General features: G+C 51.6%; 1 long non-coding RNA gene across 1 annotated transcript in view; it reads left to right on the top strand.

The window, feature by feature from the left end:
• Positions 1-9,418, top strand: part of LOC137362214 (uncharacterized) — a 61,726-nt gene that overhangs the window by 946 nt on the left and 51,362 nt on the right. The gene's annotated exons all lie outside the window — the stretch shown is intronic.

The following is a 9,418-nucleotide window of genomic DNA, read 5'->3' as shown; positions in this document are numbered from 1 at the left end:
GGGAGAGAGAGAGAGAGAGTGGGACAGGGAGGGAGGGAGAGAGAGGGAAAGCGAAAGTGAGACAGGGAGGAATGGACAGAGAGAGAGAGAGAGACATTGAGAGACAGTGAGAGAGAGAGACAGAGAGAGATAGAGAGAGAGACAGACAGACAGAAGGAGAGACAGACAGAGGGAGAAAGAGACACAGAGGGAGAGTCAGACAGAGAGAGACAGAGAGAGAGAGACAGAAGACAGAGAGAGAGAGACAGAGAGACAGAGAGAGAGAAGAAGACCGAGAGAGAGAATAGAGAGAGAGCGATAGAGAGACAGAGAGAGAGACAGAGATAGAGAGAGATAGAGAGAGAGAGACAGAGAGAGAGACAGAGAGAGACAGAGAGACTGAGAGAGAGGCAGAGAGAGACAGAGTGAGAGAGGGAGGGATGGGGAGACAGACAGACAGAGTGAGGGAGACAGAGAGAGAGGAAGAGAGAGACAGAGAGAGAAAAAGAGAGACAGACAAAGAGAGACAGAGAGAGAGACAGGGAGGGACGGAGAAAGATAGTGAGGGACAGTGAGGGAGAGAGTGAGAGTGAGGGACAGTGAGGGAGAGAGTGAGTGTGAGAGTGAGAGACAGTGAGCGTGAGAGTGAGAGACAGGGAGGGAGAGAGTGAGAGTGAGAGACAGTGAGGAAGAGAGTGAGAGTGAGAGTCAGTGAGGGATAGAGTGAGAGTGAGAGACAGTGAGAGTGAGAGACAATGAGGGAGAGAGTGAGAGTGAGAGTCAGTGAGGGACAGAGTGAGAGTGAGAGAGAGAGAGACAGTGAAGGAGAGAGTGAGAGTCAGTTAGGGATAATGTGAGAGTGAGAGACAGTGAGGGTGAGAGTGAGTGTGAGAGTGAGAGACAGTGAGAGTGAGAGTGAGAGTGAGAGTGAGAGACAGTGAGGGTGAGAGTGAGTGTGAGAGTGAGAGACAGTGAGAGTGAGAGACAGTGAGGGAGAGAGTGAGAGTGAGAGACAGGGAGGGAGAGACAGTGAGAGTGAGAGACAGAGAGGGAGAGAGGGAGAGTGAGAATCAGTGAGAGTGAGAGAGACAGTGAGGGAGAGAGTGAGAGTGACAGTTTGCAAGGGAGAGAGTGAGAGACAGTGAGGGAGAGAGTGAGAGACAGGAAGGGAGAGAGTGAGAGTGAGAGACAGTAAGAGTGAGAGACAGTTAGGGAGAGAGTGAGAGTGTGAGTCAGTGAGAGTGAGAGAGTGTGAGAGTGAGAGACAGTGAGAGTGAGAGTGAGAGACAGTGAGGGAGAGAGTGAGTGTGAGAGTGAGAGACAGTGAGAGTGTGAGTGAGAGACAGGGAGGGAGAGAGTGAGTGTGAGAGTGAGAGACAGAGAGTGAGAGTGAGTGACAGTGAGGGAGAGAGTGAGAGTGAGAGACAGTGAGAGTGAGAGTGAGATACAGCAAGGGAGACTGGGAGAGTGAGAGTCAGTAAGGGAGAGAGTGAGAGTGAGAGACAGTGAGGGAGAGAGAGTGTGAGAGTGAGAGACAGTGAGAGTGAGAGTGAGAGACAGTGAGGGAGAGAGTGAGTGTGAGAGTGAGAGACAGTGAGAGTGTGAGTGAGAGACAGGGAGGGAGAGAGTGAGTGTGAGAGTGAGAGACAGAGAGTGAGAGTGAGTGACAGTGAGGGGGAAAATGAGTGTGAGAGACAGTGAGAGTGAGAGTGACAGTCAGCAAGGGAGAGAGTGAGTGACAGTGAGGGAGAGAGTGAGAGTGAGAGACAGTAAGGGAGAGTGTGAGAGTGAGTGACAGTGAGAGTGAGAGTGAGATACAGCGAAGGAGAGAGGGAGAGTGAGAGTCAGTAAGGGAGAGAGTGAGAGTGAGAGACAGGAAGGGAGAGAGTAAGAGTGAGAGACAGTGAGGGAGAGAGTGAGTGTGAGAGTGAGAGATAGTAAGAGTGAGAGACAGTGAGAGAGAGAGTGAGAGCGAGAGTGAGAAACAGTGAGAGTAAGATTGAGAGACAGTGAGGGAGAGAGTGCGAGTGACAGTCAGCCAGGGAGAGAGTGAGAGACAGTGAGGGAGAGAGTGAGAGTGAGAGACAGTAAGGTACAGAGTGAGAGTGAGAGACAGTGAGGGATGAGAGTGAGAGTGACAGTCAGCAAGGGAGAGAGTGAGAGACAGTGAGGGAGAGAGTGAGAGTGAGAGACAGTAAGGTACAGAGTGAGAGTGAGAGACAGTGAGAGTGAGAATGAGAATCAGTGAGGGCGAGAGGGAGAGTGAGAGTCAGTAAGGGAAAAAGTGAGAGTGAGAGACAGTGAGGGAGAGAGTGAGTGTGAGAGTGAGAGACAGTTAGAGTGAGAGACAGTGAGGGAGAGAGTGAGAGTGTGAGTCAGCGAGAGTGAGAGACAGTGAGAGTGAGAGTGAGAGACAGTGAAGGAGAGAGTGAGAGTGTGAGTCAGTGAGGGATAGAGTGAGAGTGAGAGACAGTGAGAGTGAGAGTGAGATGCAGCGAGGGAGAGAGGAAGAGTGAGAGTCAGTAAGGGAGAGAGTGAGAGTGAGAGACAGTCAGGGAGAGAGAGAGTGTGAGAGTGAGAGACAGTGAGAGTGAGAGTGAGAGTGAGAGACAGTGAGAGTGAGAGTGAGAGACAGGGAGGGAGAGAGTGAGTGTCAGAGTGAGAGACAGTGAGAGTGAGAGACAGGGAGGGAGAGAGTGAGTGTGAGAGTGAGAGACAGTGAGAGTGAGTGACAGTGGGGGGGAAAGTGAGTGTGAGAGTGAGAGACAGTGAGAGTGAGAGTGAGAGACAGTGAGGGAGAGAGTGAGAGTGACAGTCAGCAAGGGAGAGAGTGAGTGACAGTGATGGAGAGAGTGAGAGTGAGAGACAGTAAGGGAGAGAGAGAGTGTGAGAGTGAGAGACAATGAGAGTGAGAGTGAGAGACAGTGAGCGTGAGAGACAGGGAGGGAGAGAGTGAGTGTCAGAGTGAGAGACAGTGAGAGTGAGAGACAGGGAGGGAGAGAGTGAGTGTGAGAGTGAGAGACAGTGAGAGTGAGAGTGAGAGACAGGGAGGGAGAGAGTGAGTGTCAGAGTGAGAGACAGTGAGAGTGAGAGACAGGGAGGGAGAGAGTGAGTGTGAGAGTGAGAGACAGTGAGAGTGAGAGTGAGTGACAGTGGGGGGGAAAGTGAGTGTGAGAGTGAGAGACAGTGAGAGTGAGAGACAGTGAGGGAGAGAGTGAGAGTGACAGTCAGCAAGGGAGAGAGTGAGTGACAGTGAGGGAGAGAGTGAGAGTGAGAGACAGTAAGGGAGAGAGCGGGAGTGAGTGACAGTGAGAGTGAGAGTGAGATACAGCAAGGGAGAGAGGGAGAGTGAGAGTCAGTAAGGGAGAAAGTGAGAGTGAGAGACAGGAAGGGAGAGAGTAAGAGTGTGAGTCAGCGAGAGTGAGAGACAGTGAGAGTGTGAGTGAGAGACAGGGAGGGAGCGTGTGAGAGTGAGAGACAGTGAGGGAGAGAGTGAGTGTGAGAGTGAGAGACAGTAAGAGTGAGAGACAGTGAGGGAGAGAGTGAGAGCGAGAGTGAGAAACAGTGAGAGTAAAATTGAGAGACAGTGAGGGAGAGAGTGAGAGACAGCGAGGGAGAGAGTGAGAGTGAGAGACAGTAAGGTACAGAGTGAGAGTGAGAGACAGTGAGAGTGAGAATGTGAATCAGTGAGGGCGAGAGGGAGAGTGAGAGTCAGTAAGAGAGAGAGTGAGAGTGAGAGACAGGGAGAGTGAGAGTGAGATACAGAAAGGGAGACTGGGAGAGTGAGAGTCAGTAAGGGAGAGAGTGAGAGTGAGAGACAGGGAGAGTGAGAGTGAGATACAGCAAGGGAGACTGGGAGAGTGAGAGTCAGTAAGGGAGAGAGTGAGAGTGAGAGACAGTGAGGGAGAGAGAGTGTGAGATTGAGAGACAGTGAGAGTGAGAGTGAGAGACAGTGAGTGAGAGAGTGAGTGTGGGAGTGAGAGACAGTGAAAGTGTGAGTGAGAGACAGGGAGGGAGAGAGTGAGTGTGAGAGTGAGAGACAGTGAGAGTGAGAGTGAGTGACAGTGAGGGGGAAAGTGAGTGTGAGAGTGAGAGACAGTGAGAGTGTGAGTGAGAGAAAGTGAGAGATAGAGTGAGAGACAGGGAGAGAGAGAGTGAGAGTGAGAGACAGTGGAGTGAGAGTGAGAGACAGTGAGAGTGAGAGTGAGAGACAGTGAAGGAGAGAGTGAGAGTGTGAGTCAGTGAGGGGTCGATAGAGAGTGAGAGACAGTAAGGGAGAGAGTGAGAGTGAGAGGCAGTGAGAGTGAGAGTGAGATTCAGCAAGGGAGAGAGTGAGATTCAGCAAGGGAGAGAGGGAGAGTGAGAGTCAGTAAGGGAGAGAGTGAGAGTGAGAGACAGTGAGGGAGAGAGAGTGTGTGAGACAGTGAGAGTGAGAGTGACAGTCAGCAAGGGAGAGAGTGAGTGACAGTGAGGGAGAGAGTGAGAGTGAGAGACAGTAAGGGAGAGAGTGAGAGTGAGTGACAGTGAGAGTGAGAGTGAGATACAGCGAGGGAGAGAGGGAGAGTGAGAGTCAGTAAGGGAGAGAGTGAGAGACAGGAAGGGAGAGAGTGAGAGTGAGAGACAGTGAGGGAGAGAGTGAGAGACAGTAAGAGTGAGAGACAGTGAGGGAGAGAGTGAGAGCAAGAGTGCGAAACAGTGAGAGTAAGATTGAGAGACAGTGAGGGAGAGAGTGAGAGTGACAGTCAGCCAGGGAGAGAGTGAGAGCCAGTGAGGGAGAGAGTGAGAGTGAGAGACAGTAAGGTACAGAGTGAGAGTGAGAGACAGTGAGGGATGAGAGTGAGAGTGACAGTCAGCAAGGGAGAGAGTGAGAGACAGTGAGGGAGAGAGTGAGAGTGAGAGACAGTGGAGTGAGAGTGAGAGACAGTGAGAGTGAGAGTGAGAGACAGTGAAGGAGAGAGTGAGAGTGTGAGTCAGTGAGGGATAGATAGAGAGTGAGAGACAGTAAGGGAGAGAGTGAGAGTGAGAGGCAGTGAGAGTGAGAGTGAGATTCAGCGAGGGAGAGAGGGAGAGTGAGAGTCAGTAAGGGAGAGAGTGAGAGTGAGAGACAGTGAGGGAGAGAGAGTGTGTGAGACAGTGAGAGTGAGAGTGACAGTCAGCAAGGGAGAGAGTGAGTGACAGTGAGGGAGAGAGTGAGAGTGAGAGACAGTAAGGGAGAGAGTGAGAGTGAGTGACAGTGAGAGTGAGAGTGAGATACAGCGAGGGAGAGAGGGAGAGTGAGAGTCAGTAAGGGAGAGAGTGAGAGACAGGAAGGGAGAGAGTGAGAGTGAGAGACAGTGAGGGAGAGAGTGAGTGTGAGAGTGAGAGACAGTAAGAGTGAGAGACAGTGAGGGAGAGAGTGAGAGCAAGAGTGCGAAACAGTGAGAGTAAGATTGAGAGACAGTGAGGGAGAGAGAGTGACAGTCAGCCAGGGAGAGAGTGAGAGCCAGTGAGGGAGAGAGTGAGAGTGAGAGACAGTAAGGTACAGAGTGAGAGTGAGAGACAGTGAGGGATGAGAGTGAGAGTGACAGTCAGCAAGGGAGAGAGTGAGAGACAGTGAGGGAGAGAGTGAGAGTGAGAGACAGTAAGGTACAGAGTGAGAGTGAGAGACAGTGAGAGCGAGAGGGAGAGTGAGAGTCAGTAAGGGAAAGAGTGAGAGTGAGAGACAGTGAGGGAGAGAGTGAGTGTGAGAGTGAGAGACGGTTAGAGTGAGAGACAGTGAGGGAGAGAGTGAGAGTGTGAGTCAGCGAGAGTGAGAGACAGTGCGAGTGAGAGTGAGAGACAGTGAAGGAGAGAGTGAGTGTGTGAGTCAGTGAGGGATAGAGTGAGAGTGAGAGACAGTAAGGGAGAGAGTGAGAGTGAGAGACAGTGAGAGTGAGAGTTAGATGCAGAGAGGGAGAGTGAGAGTCAGTAAGGGTGAGAGTGAGAGACAGTCAGGGAGAGAGAGAGTGTGAGAGTGAGAGACAGAGAGAGTGAGAGTGAGAGTGAGAGACAGGGAGGGAGAGAGACAGTGTCAGAGTGAGAGACAGTGAGAGTGAGAGACAGGGAGGGAGAGAGTGAGTGTGAGAGTGAGAGACAGTGGAGTGAGAGTGAGAGACAGTAAGGGAGAGAGTGAGTGTGAGAGTGAGAGACAGTGAGAGTGAGCGTGAGAGAGAGAGACAGTGAGGGATAGAGTGAGAGTGAGAGACAGTGAGGGAGAGAGTGAGAGACAGTGAGAGTGAGAGACTGTAAGGGAGAGAGAGAGGGTGAGAGTGAGCGTGAGAGACAGTGAGGGAGAGAGTGAGTGTGAGAGTGAGAGACAGTAAGAGTGAGAGACAGTGAGAGTAAATTGAGAGACAGTGAGGGAGAGAGTGAGAGTGAGAGATAGCAAGAGTGAGAGACAGTGGGGGAGAGAGTGAGATACAGCAAGGGAGAGAGTGAGAGTGAGAGACAGTGAGGGAGAGAGTGAGTGTCAGAGTGAGAGACAGTGAGAGTGAGAGTGAGTGACAGTGAGGGGGAAAGTGTGTGTGAGAGTGAGAGACAGTGAGAGTGAGAGTGAGAGACAGGGAGGGAGAGAGCGAGAGTGTCAGCCAGCAAGGGAGAGAGTGAGTGACAGTGAGGGAGAGAGTGAGAGTGAGTGACAGTGAGAGTGAGAGTGAGATACAGCAAGGGAGAGAGGGAGAGTGAGAGTCAGTGAGGGAGAGAGTGAGAGTGAGAGACAGTGAGGGAGAGAATGAGTGTGAGAGTGAGAGAAAGTGAGAGTGAGTGTGAGAGACTGTGAGGGAAAGAGTGAGAGTGAGAGACAGGGAGGGAGACACAGTGAGAGTGAGAGACAGAGAGGGAGAGAGTGAGAGTGAGAGTCAGTGAGAGTGAGAGTGAGAGACAGGGAGGGATGAGAGTGAGAGTGAGAGAGAGTGAGAGTGAGAGACAGTGAAGGAGAGAGTGAGAGTGACAGTCAGCAAGGGAGAGAGTGAGAGTTAGAGACAGTAAGGGAGAGAGTGAGAGTGAGAGACAGTGAGGGAGAGAGTGAGAGTGAGAGACAGTGAGGGAGAGAGTGAGAGACAGGGAGGGAGAGAGTGAGAGTGAGATACAGCGAGGGAGAGAGGGAGAGTGAGAGACAGTGAGGGAGAGAGTGAGAGTGAAAGACAGTGAGAGTGAGAGTGATAAACAGTGAGAGTGAGATTGAGAGACAGTGAGGAGAGAGCGAGAGTGAGAGACAGGGAGAGTGAGAGTGAGAGTCAGTGAGGGAGAGAGTGAGAGTGAGAGACAGGGAGCGAGACAGTGAGAGTGAGAGACAGGGAGGGAGACAGTGAGAATGACTGAGAGACAGTGAGGGATAGAGTGAGAGTGATAGTCAGTGAGGGTTAGAGTGAGAGTGAGAGACAGTGAGGGAGAGAGTGAGAGTGAGAGACAGTGAGGGAGAGAGTGAGTGTGAGAGCGAGAGACAGTGAGAGTGAGAGTGAGAGACAGTGAGGGAGAGAGTGAGTGTGAGAGTGAGAGACAGTAAGAGTGAGAGACAGTGAGGGTGAGAGTGAGAGTGACAGTCAGCAAGGGAGAGAGTGATAGACATTGAGGGAGAGAGTGAGAGTGAGAGACAGTGAGAGTGAGAATGTGAATCAGTGAGGGCGAGAGGGAGAGTGAGAGTCAGTAAGGGAGAGAGTGAGAGTGAGAGACAGGGAGGGAGAGAGTGAGAGTGAGAGACAGTGAGAGTGAGAGTGAGATACAGCGAGGGAGAGAGGGAGAGTGAGAGTCAGTGAGGGAGAGAGTGAGAGTGAGAGACAGTGAGGGAGAGAGAGAGTGTGAGAGTGAGAGACAGTGAGAGTGAGAGACAGTGAGGGAGAGATTGAGTGTGAGAGTGAGAGACAATGAGAGTGAGAGTGAGAGACAGGGAGGGAGAGAGTGATTGTCAGAGTGAGAGACAGTGAGAGTGAGAGACAGGGAGGGAGAGAGTGAGTGTCAGAGTGAGAGACAGTGAGAGTGAGAGTGAGTGACAGTGAGGAGGAAAGTGAGTGTGAGAGTGAGAGACAGTGAGAGTGAGAGTGAGAGAAAGTGAGATATAGATTGAGAGTGAGAGACAGGGAGGGAGAAAGTGAGAGTGAGAGACAATGAGTGAGAGAGTGAGAGTGAGATACATTGGATTGAGAGTGAGAGACAGTGAGAGTGAGCATGAGAGTGAGAGACAGTGAGAGTGAGAGAGTGAGAGCGAGAGTGAGAGACAGTGAGAGTAAGATTGAGAGACAGTGAGGGAGAGAGTGAGAGACAGTGAGTGTGAGAGTGGGAGACAGTGAGGGAGAGAATGAGTGTAAGAGTGAGAGACAGTGAGAGAGAGACAGTGAGGGAGAGAGTGAGAATGAGAGAAAGTGAGAGTGAGATTGAGAGACAGTGAGGGAGAGAGGGAGAGTGAGAGTCAGTGAGGGAGAGAGGGAGCGTTAGAGACAGTGAGGGATAGAATGAGTGTGAGAGTGAGAGACAGTGAGAGTGAGAGTGAGAGACAGTGAGGGATAGAGTGAGAGTGAGAGACAGGGAGGGGGAGGGAGAGAGTGAGAGACAGTGAGAGTGAGAGACGGTGAGAGTGAGCGTGAGAGTGAGAGACAGTTAGAGTGAGATTGAGTGTGAGAGTGAGAGACAGTAAGAGTGAGAGACAGTGAGGAATAGATTGAGAGAGAGAGACAGGGAGGGATCAGAGTGCGAGTGAGAGAGAGTGAGAGTCAGAGTCAGAGTCAGAGTCTGAGTGAGAGACAGTGAGGGAGAGAGTGAGAGTGACAGTCAGTAAGGGAGAGAGTGAGAGACAGTGAAGGAGAGAGTGAGTGTGTGAGTCAGTGAGGGATAGAGTGAGAGTGAGATGCAGTGAGGGAGAGAGAGAGAGTGAGAGTGAGAGACAGTGAGAGTGAGAGTGAGAGACAGTGAGGGAGAGAGTGAGTGTGAGAGTGAGAGACAGTGAGAGTGAGAGTGAGAGACAGGGAGGGAGAGGGTGAGTGTCAGAGTGAGAGACAGTGAGAGTGAGAGACAGTGAGGGAGAGAGTGAGAGTGACAGTCAGCAAGGGAGAGAGTGAGTGACAGTGAGGGAGAGAGTGAGAGTGAGAGACAGTAACGGAGAGAGTGTGATTGAGTGACAGTGAGAGTGAGAGTGAGATACAGCAAGGGAGAGAGTGAGAGTGAGAGACAGTGAGGGAGTGTGAGAGACAGTGAGGGAGAGAGTGAGTGTGAGAGTAAGAGACAGTGAGGGATAGAGTGAGAGTGATAGTCAGTGAGGGATAGAGTGAGAGTGAGAGACAGTGAGGGAGAGAGTGAGAGTGAGAGACAGTGAGGGAGAGAATGAGTGTGAGAGTGAGAGAAAGTGAGAGTGAGTGTGAGAGACTGTGAGGGAAAGAGTGAGAGTGAGAGACAGGGAGGGAGACACAGTGAGAGTGAGAGACAGAGAGGG

Source organism: Heterodontus francisci, unplaced genomic scaffold (genome assembly GCF_036365525.1).
Source record: "Heterodontus francisci isolate sHetFra1 unplaced genomic scaffold, sHetFra1.hap1 HAP1_SCAFFOLD_544, whole genome shotgun sequence".
NCBI classification, from domain to species: domain Eukaryota; kingdom Metazoa; phylum Chordata; class Chondrichthyes; order Heterodontiformes; family Heterodontidae; genus Heterodontus; species Heterodontus francisci.
This window is presented reverse-complemented; position numbering and strand designations above follow the sequence as displayed.